A 19,594-nucleotide genomic window follows, 5' to 3' on the forward strand; every position below is an offset into this window, starting at 1 on the left:
ATCCAAATATTGGAACGTATAGCATGTTTAGTATTTGTATTAAAACAATTATTTATTAAGTGAGAGGAAGGAAGAGAGTTAATACCTGCATAACCAGAAAATCCAGAGAAAGAATGAGATTGATTTCCTTCCTCAGCATACTCTGTTGATCCCTTTCCCTTCATAACTTTCTGAATCTCTTTCTGAACATACTCAGCAAATCCAGGAGGGAGATTAGTATGAGTTCCTTCATCAAAATTACCCATTGGAGTTTCAAATTGAGCAGAAACAGCATTTGCCTTGGCTTTGTTATGTTTAGATTTCTTCTTAAACTCCTAAAACCACTCAGGATAGCCGTGTAATTTAAAACAAGATTCCTTCTCGTGTCCTGATTTATTACAATGAAAGCAGAAACGATCAGATTTGTTTCCAGAGTCACGTTTCTTCCCTCTATCACTATTATTTGGCTTGGGAGTAGAAATATGTGCTGCGATCTCAAGGCTAGAGGTTTCAGAATGAACTTCCCGCTGTTTTTCCACATTCTGAACCATGGAATAAGCCTTCTGAATATTTGGTAAAGGATCCATCAAAAGCATCTGGTCCTTGACATGAGCATATTCATCCTTTAACCCCATTAAAAACTGAACTAATTGGTCAGCATTATGAGAACTATATGTTTTCTTTGCAACAAAACATGAACACATTTGTGAAGCCTCACAAGTGCATATAGCAGCACGACACAGATATGCAAGCTCATCCCAGAGTCGTTTTAATTTTGTAAAATAAATTGCCACAGACAAGTTACCTTGTTTGAAATCACTTATCTCTCTTTTGAGTTGATATAGAAGTGGTCCGTTTGATGCACCGAATCTCTGCTCCAACTCTTTCCAAAGTTCTCTGGCTGAAGTTGTGAAGATGAATGCCTCAACCAGATCGCGTGCAATGGAGTTCAGAATCCACGAAATCACCATAGAGTCAACTCGTTTCCAGTGTGAATACATGAGTGAGCCTTGAGTAGGCTGAAAATCATCACATAATATGTAGTTCAACTTCTCCTTAGTTGATAAGGCTAAAATTATGGCTCTGCTCCAAGAAACGTAGTTTTTTCCGTCCAACGGAACAGTAACTAGGCTTACTCCAGGATTATCAGCCGTAGTAAGCTGATACTGGAAAGATATCTTGTTATCAGTATGAAGAGAAGAAAAATCAACAGGAGGAACCTGACTGTTATGCTTCTTCTTCTGCGATTGAGTTGGAGGTCGATTCGATGGAATCGGTAAAACTTGAGCCGGAATCGGTCCTTCCACCGGTGATTTTCCAGCAACTGATCTAACAGGTGAAGGAGGTGAAGAATCTGATGAATCCTCTTCATCCTCAAAGCTAACTCGATCAAAACCAGCAAGATCCGCCATTGTTGAGAAGTGCAGGAGAAAGAAGAAAAAAATCCAGAGAAGAGAGATTCTGATTTAGGTGAGGAAAGAGTAAAGCAAGAACATGGAAGAAAGGATGATTCGCAAACTTTTATTGAGCCTTGTGCTCTGATACCATGCAGAAAGAAATTGGTAAATATTGCCTTTCTTTATTAGATAGTAATCAATGCTATTTATACACAGTTGAAGGCTAAAATAACAAATTACAACTGAAAGCCTAAATATACGGGAATCAAGTGCAAGTGGGTGTAGGTGAGCTCACATTCAATAAATATCTTAACACCATCTCAGGCGGAATCTTAAGCTGTTCGATTTCATCCAAGGAAGCTGCATCAATTGAATGCTACTGCCGGGTAGCCTTAAGCTTTGGGTGCATTCTTCATCCTTATCAACTGATATTGTTTGAAGCTCAAGAACACATTCGACTTAGAATTGGACAGTATCAAAATTTGTTTCTATGACTCATCCAGGTTTGAAGATATTACATATAATATATTCCCCAAAAGTGAAATTCGAAAGAGAGGAACAGTACGCTTCATGTTCCCACATTTGGCCCAAGCTTTGGGTGAATTCCTCTTGCTTACAATCATCCTTATTTTATTGTTTAGATGCATTAATATGCTAATACAACTTCGCTGTTGATTTCCAATATATAATCATTGGAAGGGGCAATTTATAGCAGCAAACAATACGTGTTTGCAAAGTCAGTCAAAGAAAACAGAAAACGAAATTGTACAAGAAGGAATTTTGAAATGGCAAGGTATGTAAAGTCAAAGGAGATCAACTTAAAAATTCAACTCCTCATGGACAGAGCACACATAGCTTTGATGTATGCTAACTTTTAATTCAAAGTATGAGTTTTATATTGAAGAACCCATCATTGATTAACCACATGTGAAAAGAACTAAGAAATTGTGATTGGCAAAAAGGGAGAATTGTAATCCCTTTTGGACTTGTGTTGTTCCCCAGAATGATTAAATGCTACATTGTCATGAGGATTAGGACACTCCTTAGAAGACCTAAGAGATTTGTGATACTTGTTTGATGACTACAACTCTGGGAACCATCAAAAAGGGAGAATCGTGATCCCTTTTGGACCTGAGTTGTTCTCTAGCATGATTAAATGCTATTTAGGACACTCCATACAAGAAGACGTAACAGATTTGTGATACTTGTTTGACGAGTACAACTTTGGGAACCATGAAAATAGCAATGAAAGGAGAAGGGTTGAGAGAATGTAAGCATAACTTTTGGATAAGCATGATGGAAATCAAATGTCACCAAGTAAACTATGGTGTTCCGGTTTTTTGCCTTCTCAAATGCCTCTGGTTGATAACTGTATAAAATAACAAAAAAGGAACTAACATTAGCACATCTATGAGTAAAGTTTGTGCCTTTGACATCTTCTTAGCAACCAAACAATAGAGAAAATGGAAAATTATTTTCTTCTAGGAAATGTGAGAGTATGAGCATCAGTTTCTTGATTCCCATTAGGTTCCATAATTTCCCTTAAAAAAACCAAACAACCAATGCTTAATTGATGCTTCGATCACCAAAAAGAATGAAGAAAGTAATGTAAACTAAACCCAAATAGAAGATATGAAAAACGAAATTGAAAGCTAAAAAGAAAAGGAGAATTTGAGAAAGTAAGGGGAAAAAGGACAGAAATTCACAAAAAGTTTAATCTTAAAAATGAAAATAGACTAGCCATAAATCAATTAATAAGTCATTGCCAACCATTGTTTTCATGGAACAAAATTTGTTGCAAGTTGTCCATTTATTTGTTAAAATAAATCTTCATTACTGCACCAAATTCTAAAATATATGAAGACTACTTTATCCAATTTAATAGTCTAAAAGTATATTTATAGTGGCTAAGAATTCATATGTTGAATTTAATTTGTAGAATTATGTTTCAGTTAAATAAAAATAAAAACTTAGTAAATTTTCATGTTTAAACCTTTCAAAATGTCAACTCTAAATAAGTTCAATATACCGTATAAGACTACATTTATCAACCCAAATAAAATTCCATAAAAAAAATTTAGCTTTTAGATTTCAATAAACAAAAACTTTTCTTATGTATTGCACCTGAGTTTCGAACATGAAGGAGTTACCAAACTTTGAAGCAACTAATGGCAGTACATTAGCAGTATCATCTAGATAGTACATAGCCTTGCTTGGTTTGTCGTCCAACTTGCATGAAAAAATCTCAAGAGTTGAAGAACATAACATACTCTAAGCTGTTTTCCAAATGCTTTTGAGGTTGTCTTCATAGCATCTGTCATCCCCAATGCACATTGCAAAATCTGTGGATTTTTCATCATTGTTCGCTGCATAAAGTATTTTCTCTATTGCAATCACTGCATATTAATTGAGGAATATAAATATTAGGTTAAGAAAAAGCAGTAATATCAAAACTGTCTCTTTCTATCCACAAATAATATCCTCCCTTTAAGGGGCATGTTGACCCTAAATACATTACCAACTTTTACCAACCCCAAATACATTACCAACTATTATCTAGAATTAGGCTACTATCATCTTTAGGGGCATGTTGACCCTTAATACATTATGAACAAGTGTATTCAGGGAACATAATTAGTTAAAATGATTCTTCAATATTACACCAATTCTTTCTCTAAATTCTAAAAGATTGATGGAGACTACTTTACTCAAGTTAGTTGTTAAAAAAATGTACATATATATATGCTGGTAAAAAATTCATATATTGAAGTTAATTTGCAGAATTAGGATTAACCTAAAATAAAAACATTTGAATCATTTAGTAAATTTTCAAGTGTATACCTTTCAAAAATAAATTTCAAAACTTTAAGTATGCAATTACAATTTACTACACCAATTCTTTCTTTAAATTCTAAAAGATTGATGAAGACTACTTTACCCAAGTTAAGTTAATTTGCAAAATTATGATTTACCTAAAATAAAAATAAAAACATATGAATAATTTAGTAAATAAAAATGCATGTATCTGCAGGAACAACATGTTAACATAAAAAAAAAATAGCAATTCAAAACTTCATCACAGTTGCAAGTTCTTATCATATTCAGATGATGTTTTCGCCGGCCACATTCTGCAATCACTGGTAGAGGATCCCTCAAAGAATTCACATATTGACATTGATTTTCTTCATGTTTCTTCCCCATGGTTTTACCTGCACAATTAGGTTAAAATCATCTTTTATTCTTGTTAAAATCATTTGATGTCTATATCAATTCCGATTTTTCCCTATCATTATGGATCTGTTTAAATTTTCTTTTGATTTAGAAAAGGAACTGAATATCCTTATACTTGCATATCTCCCTGTATTTCTATTTCTAAGCAAGGATACAAGTTTACAAAAAGAACTCACTGAAAGAGAAAAGACCAAAACCAATGGCTCCTTCAGAATCTACAACTGTCACACCTTGTAGGTCTTAACTCGTACATGGACCCAAAGAAGGCCTTAGGACTGGGCGGCCATAAAGAACGGGTATTTATATGAGATTTGGGAGAGTTAGGGTTTCTGTATAGGAATCTTTTTGTTTATCCAAAAAATAATAATTATATAAAACCAGGGATCAAAGCTCAAGTTCAAGTAAAATAGTAGTAGAAATATCAAATCAAAATTCAAGTAGGAGCAAAAAAATACCAAAGCAGAGAGGATCTAGATGGAGTGCTGGACCAACGATCCAATTACGGAGGGATTGGCTATCGATTTTGATTTAATCTTTACTTAGGATTAGAGATTTCAATTTAGACTTCAGAAGAAAGAGGAATTGAGGAAGAAGAACTAAATAGATTAAAGAGACTAAGAGAGACCGATGATTTGTTTTAGAACTTTTTTTTTTTTGCAGGGATTAGAACCTATTTAGTTTTACATTTAAATATTTACTTTGTATTTTTGTTGTAAATAAAACGACATAGTTCTAATTAAATAAAACGATGTTGTTTTGCTTTAAAACAGAATTAAAAAAAATAAAAATAAAATCTCAAATTTAAAATCATTCTTCATCCTCAATTATAAAACTAATTAACCTTAAACCTTAGGGGGCAAAGCACTAAAACTTCAAAATTAATACATGGATTTTAAAAATAATACAAATTTCAGTGGGGGCAACTGCCCCCATGCTGGATTCCCCCCTGTTTGGAAGCATATTTTTGTTCAATAATTTTATGTGTTTTTTTTTATAAACTATAATCTTTATCTGTTAAGGTTAGACATTATGCGCTGGGATTTCCATATACGAAACATTTTATTATGTAATAGTATTGTTTTCGAGAATTTTGCGGACCGATTAAATTTTTGTACAAAAATTTAATATTTTCATATTTTTTTAATTATATATTTTTTTTAATTAATAATAATAATTTTTTTTTAAATTATTTAAATTTACAAAAAAAAAGATTATTTAAAAAAATAACTTGTTATAATTTTTGGTTCTTCAAAAAAATAGTTAACGATTCGAATGACATTTCTCTCCATACAACCATTTGCTTCATAAATTTTGTAAATTCTTACATTAAGAAACATATAGTAGTGAGTTTGCATTATAAGTAATATAATTGTTTACTTATTTTTTTTAAATAGTTTACAATACTCTAAATGAATCTATTGTTGAAGTAGAGAGGCTAAAATGACAATTTACCAAGGACTTAATATATATTTTTGAAAGACCAAATATGTTTTCGGAAATAAGCAACAAAAGACACAATAGCTTATAATTTTTATTGCACTCTTACATCTCCTTCTTTTACATATTACAATACTATATATAGACTATTCATTTCAATTCCTACCACATACTTGTACAATTTAACACCACAAAAACAAACTTTAATTTTATGCCTACAATTTTGACTTTTTTTTTTTGTACTTAATGACACAAAAAACAGCAACTATTTCAATTCTTTGTCTACTCATTTTGGAACATCATTAAATGCATTGGAAACCATTTTCTTACATGGTTGAATATGCATCAATATTTTAATTTAAAAAACATTAAGTTTATTTTTAATATTATTTTAACATGCCCCCTTAAACTTAATTTTTCGTGACTCCTAGTTGAGCTCTCAAATGGCTGAACGTATCGTACTTCAACGACTTCGTGAAAATATCTACAATTTGATCTTGAGTCTTCACGTACTTCAATTTCACCTCTTTTTGCTCAATACATTCCCGAATAAAATGATACCTCGTATCAATGTGTTTACTTCGTTCATGAAACACCGGATTTTTCGCTAAAGCCAGTGCAGACTTGTTATCGATAAAAATCTCCGTTGGATCATTTTGAGTCATCTGAAATTCTTTTAGCAATTTCCGGAGCCAAATTGCATGACACACACATGAGGTTGCAGCAACATATTCAGCTTCACAGGTTGACAGCGTCACAATTACATGCTTCTTCGAACTCCATGTAAATGCGGTATTACCCAGAAAAAATACAAAACCAGTTGTACTTTTTCGGTCATCCTTGTCACCGGCCCAATCACTATCACTATACCCAACTAATTTGAAATCATCAGATTTTGAATAAAGTAAATCCAAATTAGTTGTACCTTTCACATAACGGAGAATTCTTTTAGCTGCGTTCTAATGTGACACTGTTGGGGCTTCCATGTATCGACTTACTAAGCCGACTGCATAAAGAATATCCGGTCTCGTACATGTCAAGTATCTGAGACTTCCGACCAAGCTTCGGAATAGTGTCGGGTTGACTCTGTCTCCACCTTCATCTTTTGTCAACTTGATTCCACATTCCACTGGCGTGCTAACGGAATTACAATTTTCCATCTTGAACTTCTTTAAGATCTCCTCTGCAAAACCACTTTGTGAAATAAAAATTTCGTCGTCATTCTGCTTCACTTCAATGCCAAGATAATATGACATTAGACCAATGTCAGTCATCTCGAACTCACGAGCCATTGTCTTCTTGAATTCTTCAAACATCTTAGGATTGTTCCCTGTAAAAATGAGATCATCCACATACAAACAAACAAGTAACATATCTCCATTTTTCACCTTTGCATACAGGGCATATTCATGTGGGCATTTGACAAAACCATTTTCTTGAAAATATTTGTCAATGCGACTGTTCCAGGCTCGTGGTGCTTGCTTGAGACCGTAAAGTGCCTTTTTCAATTTTAGCACTTTATTTTCTTGATCTTTCACAACATACCCAGGTGGTTGCTGGATATAAATTTCCTCTTCCAGATATCCGTTGAGAAATGCGGATTTCACGTCCATTTGATGGATTCTCCATCCGTGTTGAGCAGCTACTGAAATTATCAGTCTGATACTCTCCATTCTGGCAACAGGAGCAAAAACTTCATTGTAGTCAATTCCGGGTCGTTGACTGAACCCTTTTGCCACCAATCTTGCTTTATGTCGGACAATTTCACCGTTTGCATCTTTCTTTGCTTTGAACACCCATTTAACTCCAATGGGTTTTTTACCGGCCGGAAGTGATGTCAGCTCCCATGTTTTATTTTTTCGATCGAATGAATCTCCTCTTCCATGGCTTGTCTCCATTTTTCATCCTTCATTGCTTCTTCTGGATCTGTTGGTTCATCATTAACAAAATAACAATAAAGAGTTAATTCATCTTCGAGATTTCTTGTTACATCATAGAGATCTTTAATAGGTATGAATTTTTTTGGCTTTCCGGGCAGATGTTCATCTGAACTGTCTCCATCACTCGAGGACAAACTCGAACTGTATGAGCTTGCTGATGTCGAACTGGTTGCTGGTGTTGTGGCTGTGACTGTGGCTGGTTCTTCCTGATCATTGTCTTCATCCATGAAAGGATAAAAACTGTAGTTGTTTTCTTTTTCACCGGTCCAGTCCCAAACTGCTTCTTCATCAATGGTGACATCTCTACTGATTATAATTTTCTGAGTCTGCGGATCGAACATTTTGTACCCTTTGGAATGTTCTGAATAGCCCACAAACAAATATTTCTTGCTTTTATCATCTAGCTTCTTGCGTTCTTCATCTGGTACATGGACATGAGCAACACTGCCAAAAACACGCAAATGAGAAATACTGGGTTTTATTCCGCTCTATGCTTCTTGTGGAGTTTGATCCCAAACACTGACAGTTGGCGATCTGTTCAATAGGTAGACAGCACAGTCTACTGCTTCGGCCCATAACTCCTTCGGTAAATTTTTGCTTTTTAACATGCTCCTCACCATGTTGAGCACCGTTCTGTTCTTTCTTTCTACTACGCCATTTTGCTGAGGTGATCTGGGGACTGAAAGGAAATGACGGATTCCATGCTTTTCACAAAATTGCTTGAAAGAGATGGACATATATTCACCGCCTCTGTCTGATCTGAGTGCCTTAATAAAATGACCACTTTCTTTCTCTACTTGGACTTTGAATTTTTTAAATGTCTCAAATACTTCTGTTTTTTCCTTCAAAAAATACACCCAAGTTTTTCTACTATAATCATCAATGAAAAGTAGAAAATATTTATTTTTTCCCAATGACTGTGGAGTGATCGGTCCACACACGTCTGTGTGAACTAGCTCAAGTGGGGCCTTTGCTCTTGACATGGACTCCTTTGGAAAACTGGTTCTGAATTGTTTTCCAACAAGACATCCTTGACACAGTTGATGGGGCTGGTCAATGTGAGGCAATCCGTTTACCATCTGCTTCTGTCCCAACTGCTTCAGACCTCCAAAATTGAGATGTCCGTACCGTAAATGCCAAAACCAGGGGGGACTTTGCACATAAGCTTTCAAACATTTGGCCACGTCCGTATGAATGTTAATTGTGAACATTCTATTTCTCGCCATGGGTACTCGTGCAATCAGCTCCTTTTTCTCATTCAACAGGAGTAGTTTCCGGTCCACCATGTGAACTTCATAATTTTTCTCCAGTAATTGTCCCAAACTCAAAATATTGCTTTTCATGTTAGGAACATAATAAACATTATCAATAAACTGGTGAGCGCCATTTTTGAGCCGAATAAGAATTGTTCCTTTGCCTGTAATAGGAACCTTGGAGGAATCTCCAAATACAACATTACCGTGAACAGATTCATAGAGCTCCACGAACATCTTCTTGTCACCACACATATGGTTACTTGCCGCATTGTCAAGATACCATATATTATTTTCGCGATTTTCTTCACCTTCGTAGGTAAGTAACACTGTGCCAGTTACTTCCTCATCTTGAATATTATTGGCAGTCTCCTCTACCTCATTAGGCGGACTCCAACATTCTACCGCGTAGTGACCATACTTGGAGCAATTATAACACTGAATATTGGACTTGTCGCGTCCTTCATTCGGCCTCCAGTTTCCTCTTCCTTGACCGCGTCCTCGGCCTCTTCCTCTACCTCTGGTGAATTGAGTGCTTCTGTCATTGTTGTTGTTGCCGTTTTCATTTCTGCCTTGATTTCTGCCACGTCCTCGTCCTCTACCATTTCCTCCTCGACCTCTTCTGCGTCCTCTGCCGGACTGACTACTTTCGCCATTTTTAAACACAGTCTTTGTTGCTAAGACTTGTTCTGCAGAATCTTCTCTTCGTTTCTCAAATCGCTCCTTGCGTGCTTGTAATGACCCTACAACTTCATCAACGGACATTTCGCTGATGTCTCTGGACTCCTCCATAGCCACCACTACGTAATCAAATTTTGGTAGTAGTGATCGTATAATTTTTTCAACAATTCTGGACTCTTCAATTTTTTCTCCATACTGCCGCATCTGATTCACGACAGATTTTACTCGGGATGAGTAATCACTAATAGCCTCTGTCTCTTTCATCCTCATCATCTCAAATTCTCCTCTCAGCATCTGCAAACGAACTTTTTTAACTTTCTCCTCCCCTTGAAGAGAAACTCGTAGGATTTCCCACGCTTGTTTGGCGGTGGTAGCTTCGGCTACTTTCTCGAACATTAATTCATCCAAACCTTGATGGATGAGAGTAAGCGCCTTTTGATCGCTTTTGCGATTTTTCTGCAGAGTATATTTTTCTGCCTGTGTCAACGCTGCCTCGTTGGTCGGGACTACGTAGCCTTTTTCGACAATATCCCAGACATCTTGACATCCGAGTAACGCCTTCATTCGAATACACCAACTTGAATAATTGGTTTTGGTGAGCTGAGGGTATTGATAAGGAAGTTTGAGACCGTCTGACATTTTTGTAGGGTTTGTTTTGCGGAAGACTGACTCTCGTAACGTGGCTCTGATACCACTTTGTTGAATTAGAGAGGCTAAAATGACAATTTACCAAGGACTTAATATATATTTTTGAAAGACCAAATATGTTTTCGGAAATAAGCAACAAAAGACACAATAACTTATAATTTTTATTGCACTCTTACATCTCCTTCTTTTACATATTACAATACTATATATAGCCTATTCATTTCAATTCCTACCACATACTTGTACAATTTAATACCACAAAAATAAACTTTAATTTTATGCCTACAATTTTGACTTTTTTCTTGTACTTAATGACACAAAAAACATCAACTATTTCAATTCTTTTTAAAAAACATTAAGTTTATTTTTAATATTATTTTAACATCTATATCGTATAAATATTTTTTTCTTATTCAGTATGATTTATTTTATATTTTAATGGTATTGAATCATTAGACTAAGTTTTTTGGTGTTATATATTTTTTATTATGTATATTTCAATTTAATATATATATTTTTTTTATTGATAATTGAAATCAAATTAAATTAATTTTGAAAATAAAAATTGATTAATTTTTTTATGAAATTTTAATTAAATGTGAATGATTTATTTAGTTTTACGAAAATTAATGATTTGTACCTTTTAGTAATTTTAATATATAGATTTTCATATGGTTTTTCTAACATAAATTCTTTAAAATAATAATAATAATAAAATATGAGATTAATTAAGAAATATATTAGAATACGATCAAAAACCTAAAATTAAATTAAAATACAATTAAAATTAAACATTATATCTACGATACAAAAAGAATATCGTCTATGTTGAAATGAAAAAAACATCAATTTATTATGCTATAAACTATTACAATCAATATTTTTCTTGTGTTGCATATGAAGAGACTTTATCAATTCAATATGTACATAGATACATTTAGTATTTTCATTATAAAACCTCAATTACATACAAAATAAAATCATAAGAATTAGATACAAATTCATTTTGATGATAATCGTTTGGCTTTATGAAATTTCACGATCACCAAAGTATTCGAATTCAATAATTCAATAGGTTACAATAACTCAATATATCAAATTGAATAAGTTTAAGGTGTTGAGTTTCCTTCGATTTTCCATCCTAATCTTGTTGAAAACAAAGCTCTCACTCACCCTTCAAAGTACCATGTGAACTCATTTTCCAAAATCTTGAAGCGGATTACTATAGTAGTACTAGATTTCGATGGATCGACTACCTTTCCATCGTCGATCACGAGCTGAATGTCCCATTCAAGTATTTTGCAGTTATTGGTGTGATGACTCATATTCTGATGATAGAAATAGAAATTCCCTTACCTGAGGTAGATTAGCATAGGGTTTAAGTGACTCAAGAAGATTCACCTTCTTCAACTCGGGGGAAATCCTCATCGACTGATAGTTTGATTATTTGCAGATTCTTTCTTCGTATTTGTGACAGCTGCTACATCAAGAACCTTTACAGGAGTAGAGGCTTTGTTTTGAGAATCAATTACCCTACTCGGATTATTAAAGTTAGCATGTGGGTCAACTTGATTGTAAGTTTGACCACGAAGAGCCATTCTGTAAGCCTCATCCTAGGATTCAAGATTCAAATACTTCATTGCATCATTGAAAGCAGAAAGAGAACCTTCTAACACTTTGATGTCCATGTCCTCCTTACCGAGTTTGTTCTTAAGAAGGAACTCTTTATCCATCCACCTGTTGAACTAATCTTTGAAAGCTACATTATGCTTCTGTTTGACAATCTCTAAATCGCTCATCGTGACTTTGATTTGGGTGTGATACCCATAATGGTCAAGGAAAGCATCAAATAGGAGCTTCCAGATATTCTGAACCTCTTTTGTGTGATTATTGTACCAGAGTAGTGCAACATCAGTTAAAGTGGTGGAAAATAAGTTGATCAGTTGGCTCTATGTAGCTCATGCTCCGATCATGACATAGGAGTTGGTAGCCTGGGCATCCGGAATCTCGTTGGGAAAGTACCAGTCTCTTTCTCATAATGAGCGTTGACATCCAAACACACTAGCCTGGTTGGATTTTGGACCTTTTTCTCGAGCTTCTCTTGGAGCTTCTCCATTTCAGCCATCTGCTGATCATATTTGCAATCTCCCTCACTTTCTTCATCATCTGAGGAAATAATCTCATTCCCGTCAGTATCAAACTTCTGCTTATGCTCGCCAGAATTAGATGTGGAATTAGAAGCCTTAACAGCACTAGAAACAAAACTTTCTTTAGGGAATCCTATTGGAGCATGTCCTCCATCATCTGTCTCAAATCAACTATTGGAGCATGTCTTACTAGAGATTCAGACCAACTTTGAACTAAAGCTAAGATCTTGTCTGAATCACTACCTGACAACCTTCCTCAAGATTCTGAAGCTCTAGTTTTGAATCTGGTTTTCTGCTTAATCAACCCTTGCTCGGGTGAGACAGAACTATGTTTTCGGACAATTGTGAGATAGGCGGTGCACATTAGGTGATGAGTTAGACCTCCATGCATGACATGTATGATATGATGCTTGATAATTATTATGATGATTAAGACTTAGCTTAATTAAGAATAAGTCGAATTGAATGGATAAGACAAGACAACAGACTTATTGAAATATTAACACTTGTGAGAACTCCATAGGTCACAAAGCTGGAAACTTTATATTAAAAGGATAAAAATGATAGACAAGTTATATGTTTTGCGTTCCCATCATAATGGTGATGTCACCTTTCGATAGACTTAAAGTGATGTGAGCATCAAATAAGATCGTTTTTACATAACACCATCCCTTACCATTTTTAAGGATGATGCTTAGCGTCTCCGTTTCGAATGTATGCATTCAGATTATTTACTAACGCCTTTATCATGTTTGTGGGCTTGTTTAATTATATGAGAGTGGCCACCCGAGCTTGAATGTTCGGGAACATATGACATTTTAGATGGAACATGGGCTCACAACATGCCATCTCTTCAAAGTTAGGTTCGTAATTTAAATATTTAAAAAGTCTGATTAATGAACGTGTAAACTTGTTTTTATTAAAATATCATTTATATTCTAATCAAATTCCATTTAATTTTGGATTTACGTTTGAAAGCGATAAATAAATACTGAAATGATAAAAATATATATTACACCACAATAGAATGGCGCAAGAGCCCTACTACATCAGTTCTAATCTTATCAAATAAATATATTAAACCAATAAAATAATAAACGTTAGTCGCGAGACATTGAGACCTGTGTTTCAGATTTAACTAGGATGCTAGACTCGATACATGATACTAAAATTCCATGGTAAACTTGAATGACTCGTTCAAAAATTAAGGCCTTTTGAATATTTTTTCAATGACTTGTTACTGGTATGTTTGTTCAAAATTGTGTCTAATTTATATATATATATATATATATATATATATGGCTTGCCAATTTGAACTTTGAGTTTATATATATAATTCTGCCCAATACATCATTCTTTTGCCCCATTTGATTGATGGTGATTTAGGTTGTATATGTATGCTTGCTTACAAAGAGAGAGAGATTGCTTTGACATGCTTGCCTATTCCTACAAAAACAACAGAACTATCACCTGGAAGATGAAAATAAGTAACTAAAGATAATAAAGCAACAACCAAATACACAAATGTATGCCTGAAAACAAAAAGAAAATGGCAATTTTTACTATGAAAAGGCATATGGATGCATAGTCATAATCAAGTCCTTGTAGATAATTCACATAACCATAAAGACACAAGAAGAAAGTACTGTAAAAAGATCTGATTGTCACCTAAAGTCAAGATTCTCCAACTTGTTCAGTTTTAGAAATTTTTCATCTCATTTATATAGATATTTAACATAAGTAAAATAATTAGTACAGTAAAAAATGAATAGTAATTGTAGCATACCATGATATAAATGAACGATAAATTGATACATTTCTTATATCGCTCAATTGAGCCATCGACATATTTCTTAGTACGAAAAAGCCACTGACATGTGATAATGTATCCATTTGAGGAACCAAGGACCAAGTATATTACCCATAAGGGGTTTGAGTTCAAGTGACACAATATCTACACATTACTTAATTTTGATAGCTTTCGAGAAACAACTAGGATCGGTAGAAGAATCAACTTTGGAAGAGGAAAGGACTGAAAATTTGCGACAAGACTGCATTGTGGAAGGTCGAAGATGCATCGGATGGCAATGTGCAGGATGAGAGATTGAGTCAAGGAAAGCTGGTTCCACAGGAGAAGTGGAAGGCAAAGAGGAATGAAAATGGGTAATATGTAGGGAAGAGTCTAGTCTACCCATAGAGAAGACCTGGTGATTGGGGAAGAAATAGATGAGGGAGTCAAAGGAAAATTTGTATTTCTAGTGCATGCATTATTTGAGCCGAAGATGAGCCGTTATGGAAGATGATCCATTATGGAAGTCACGCAGCAGAGGTTAATGAACTCACACACATGAATGTAACTTCTAATTATGATTGCTTCTGAAGTCCTAGTAGTGTCACTACCTAGAGACAAAGCACACTCCACATTATTAACAATGCTTGGTCTGTTAATTCCATATGAATCCCAGTATATGCCACAATTTCAATTGCCTCAGCTTCATTAGAGAATCAGGTTAACCATTCCCTTAGATGGTAATAAATACCAGGAGCCAAGATTATAGGTCATGTATGTCATCTACAGTCTGCACTGATTTGCTAAAAATTTATAGCTTTGCTTCCAAACTTATAATTGAGAGTTAACCTTTGAAGATGGATTTTTTCTAAGATAAAACTATGTTAATTCAATTTGTGGATTGAATTGGAATTGCACACTGCTTAAAACACTAGCAGTTATATTCCATGTCTGTAGGACCATTAAATGGGCAAAGCTTAATATATATAGGTCCAACAACCTTAATTTGGGGATGGGTTGTAGTCACTTTCTTCACGTGGTTTGTTGGAATTTCCATGTCTGATATCTGTTTTTCTTCCCTGTATGTATATGTCTTCTTTCCATTTCTCATCTCATTTCAATTTAATTACATAAAAAAGACTCCACTTTAAAGAAGTTTTCCTATTGTATCCCACATTGCCTAAAAACATATATATGTTATGTTTTATAAGTTGTGTTGGAACAATAAACTTCTGCCGAGCTTGGTAATGAGAGCTTGTGACTCAAGTGAGGGCATTAGAGTGATAGAACATGGCTACCACTTACAAGGCTGGTTTGATGTGGCTAAAATTTGGCTCGCCCATTCTAAGCTGAGAGCGAACCCTGGGTTCTAGGCGAAGGCTTGGATCTCCCAGTTCATAGTGTGGAGGGTATGGCGTGAGGCTGGTTTCACAGAGCAGCGATTACCTCCCTTTTATTTATTTTTTATTAGTTTTAATGTTTTAAGTATTATTTTCATCACTTTTTCAGTATTTAATTTAGTCTTTTTATATATTACTTCCTATGTATATACATCAACATTTTTTCATATTCTATACATATATATTTTTTTTTATAAATTTTAAGGTCAAATAAGGCTCTTATGTTGTAGCCCAAAAAGCAAATAAGGCCTAGGCATGGTCAACTTTATTTGTTGCAACTTCTCTTCCCAATATTAGTTAAAATTGTTAGTTTGTAGTACTAGTTGATGGAGCCAATAAAATTAATGTTATACATTTATTACTCTCTCCATATCATTATATAAATCGTTTTAGAATGTGATTTTTTCTCCAAAATATAAGTCATTTTAGTTTTTTAAGAAATTATAGGTTGGTTTTTTAGTCCAAGTATTGAAATTTTATCTTGATTTTCAATGTACTCGTGTGAGATAAAACAAAATTAAGTTAATCAATGTAAATTTATTACTTTGATTTTATGTTAATTATATTTCTTAATTTGTGTGAAACACCCTATAATGACTTATATAATGAGACCAATGGAGTATCAACTATTTTCATTGGTTTATTATCCAATATAAGAAAATGGAAATGAGACTCTTATAAGAACCCTATTTTTTATCTTATTATTATTACTATTAGTAAGGTGAAAAATTACATGGTTTCTGTGTGTTCATTATGTTACTTTACAAAATTTATATTTTATCTTAATAAACTATTTAGTGGTTCATTATGTATTGAATTGTAGTTGTTTTTCTACGAGGCTGGATCTATTGGAAATATTCGTATTTTATTCAATTCATATGTTAGTATTATTTTTAGAATTACCTAACTTAAAGAAAGTCAGAGGAGATAGTAGATATTGGTAAAACAAATGAAAAGATAAGATACTGCTGTAGGATTTCCTATGAGTAGAGGATATATACCTAATTGAAGATTTTGAATCTCCTAATTAAAGATATATATGCATGAAATGATCGAAACTTTTAGCAGCATGAACATCACCAACAATGTCATATTTCCTCTTTTACATTCTCAATCAAAATTTCCTACTATTTTACGGAGAACGATGAATTTAGCAATAGGAACGTGAAAGATTTTTTCTAATCCATTGAGGGTGGTTTGGAGCACAACTATATGCACCTTCATAGTTGTAAATTTCATCAAAGATGAAACCTCTCTATTTAAATGGATATAACTACACCGTCTTCGATTTAACTAAACATGATAAATTTCAGATAAAGATATTGCAACCAATAAATAATGGAGCTAGCAGATGCGTGGAAATTATTTGAATTTAGTCATTATGCTTAAAAGAATGGTTTCAGAAATTGTGTTGCATCTGAAAATCATGTGGAACAAAACCTTAAGCCAAAGAAAACACAAAAGAGATAACATTTGCAAGATGTCCTTAGTATGGAAAAGTATTAAACACAACCTGGCAGAATAAGAAAAGAAAAAAGGTTTGGTGTTTGAACCAAAACATGGAATATGAAAAAATACACATAGGCTGCCTGCAAACAAGTTCCTTGAATGCTTCAAAAGTGGAAAGCTATATCTGGAATAATATATTAATCAGGTTTTCCCTATTGATTCTGGGTCTGTTGAGAGCTGTTCAGATTTGTTCAATTAAATAATAAACAAAGAAAGAAAAAGTTTACCTTCCCTATGTCACTACACCAACAAACAAGCACAAAAAAATAGGAGGCACCTGGAAAATAACAGATACCTACACAGAGATTTGCATTTCTTATCAATTAGGCTTAACAACTTCAAGGGATTTGCATTTCTTCTAGTCTACTCTAGTCTCAATATGATACCTCCACAGAGGTTAGGGAGAATTTTTAGTGTTTGTAGATTTTTGATGCTGTAGGAATAAAAGAAACAATGTTAGTGGAGAGCTGCTTCTATATATAACATTTGGAGGCTAGGGTTTTTGTAATCAAATTTTATATGTTAGGGTTTCTCTACATAAATAAGATTGTATTTCATTTAAAAGATTTTTATATATACAATCCATCAACAATTAGGTTTAATTGAAATGTTTTGAACATTTACCTGAACTAGCGTTACCAGCAACTATTTCTCTCAACTACTTCTTCCAACGCCTGTACAAACAAGCAAGTCTTCAGAACAAGTCAAAACTCAACCGTTACAAGTGAAGCATAGGATTTAAGAACAGTTGAGCTTTTTTTCTTTCTAAGCCATTGGAATACTTCAACAAAAGAAAACGTTTGTACTGCATAAACTTACCTGAAATTTCGGGAGCAAATATCTCTTCCTTAACAACTCCAGCTTTTGAAGATATCTCAACTATTAATTAATTAGTTAATTAGTCAATTAGTGAAGGGATTGGTTATTCTTCCTCCTCCTACTGGTCTCCTTTGTTACAATGATCTCGGCCAAAGTGATGCAGATCACCAACCATACCTCTTGGATTCGGGCAAAGGAGGAAGGGAGGCCGACGGCATCCTCTTGGGTGGCGACTAGAAGATTAATTAGGCTCTGATGTTTTCTTTTTAGTCTAGGGTACTGTGTGAAAGAGATGGAAGATGGGAAGAGAAGTCACTAATGTGTGGAATACATGGAAGAGGAGAAGAGACGTGACTAATTTGTGTTAGAGTTAGGTTTTGATATATAATGAATATATAGTAGTAGTTAATGATAGGGTTAATGTGGACCACAAGATCAAAACAAATCAATGGTCTAAATTCATCATTGAAATTAAATAAGAAGAGATTTGATATTGGTTGTGTATTTGAGTATTTTTATTTAATTTTTTGTTAAGAAATTATTTTTAAATATTTATTTTTAAAATTCAAATTAGTATTTCTCTTTTGTATAATTAGAGTCTTTCAAAAGTCCGGATGAGATTTGGCATAATTGTTTACAGTGACAATCATCAGGAAGACATCATTTGAATGCGTGGTTTACTAACAACGGTTGCTAGTGACCTTTGTCGTCAATCGTTTACTAATGGCTGTCAATTTAAACTAGCTAAATATATAATAATAATTTCAACATTCTAATTAATATTCATTTAGTATTTATTAATAATTTATTTTTTAGTTTTTATTAATAATTACTTTTAAAATTTAATATTAAAAATTTAAATCGATATACAAGTTTTAAAATTTTAGTGATTTTAATTTTATAAATAATATTTGATGAAGCAAATGAAGACCCCTGCTTGGGCCATCAATCTTGATCCTCGACGTGGGACACGCAGCGGGCTCGGACGAGTGCTTCTACCTTTAGAGAAGGACGTGTATGTGGAGGCCCCGAGGACCCAAACCAGCCCTAACCAAAAGGAAAACCTATAAATACGTCCACCATAACCCCACAAAGGTAACTTCATCTCTAAGCCCTTGGACTCTCTCTTTCTATACACCCTTTACTAACTTAATCGTTGTAGTGTATATAGGGGACCACTCCCAGCGCAGGCGGATCTTCTCGGTTAAGTGTCTAGGAAAGTATTAGCGGTATTTTACCAATATGCCAATTTTCAATTAAAATGGTTAAGTTTATGAACTTGTGTGCCAAAACTTGAAATCTAAACCAAACGATTAGCGACAGACGCAATGATTAAAAAAGTCCATCTTGCGTCTCTAGCGCCA

The sequence above is a fragment of the Euphorbia lathyris genome, chromosome 3, assembly GCF_963576675.1.
Source record: "Euphorbia lathyris chromosome 3, ddEupLath1.1, whole genome shotgun sequence".
NCBI lineage: Eukaryota > Viridiplantae > Streptophyta > Magnoliopsida > Malpighiales > Euphorbiaceae > Euphorbia > Euphorbia lathyris.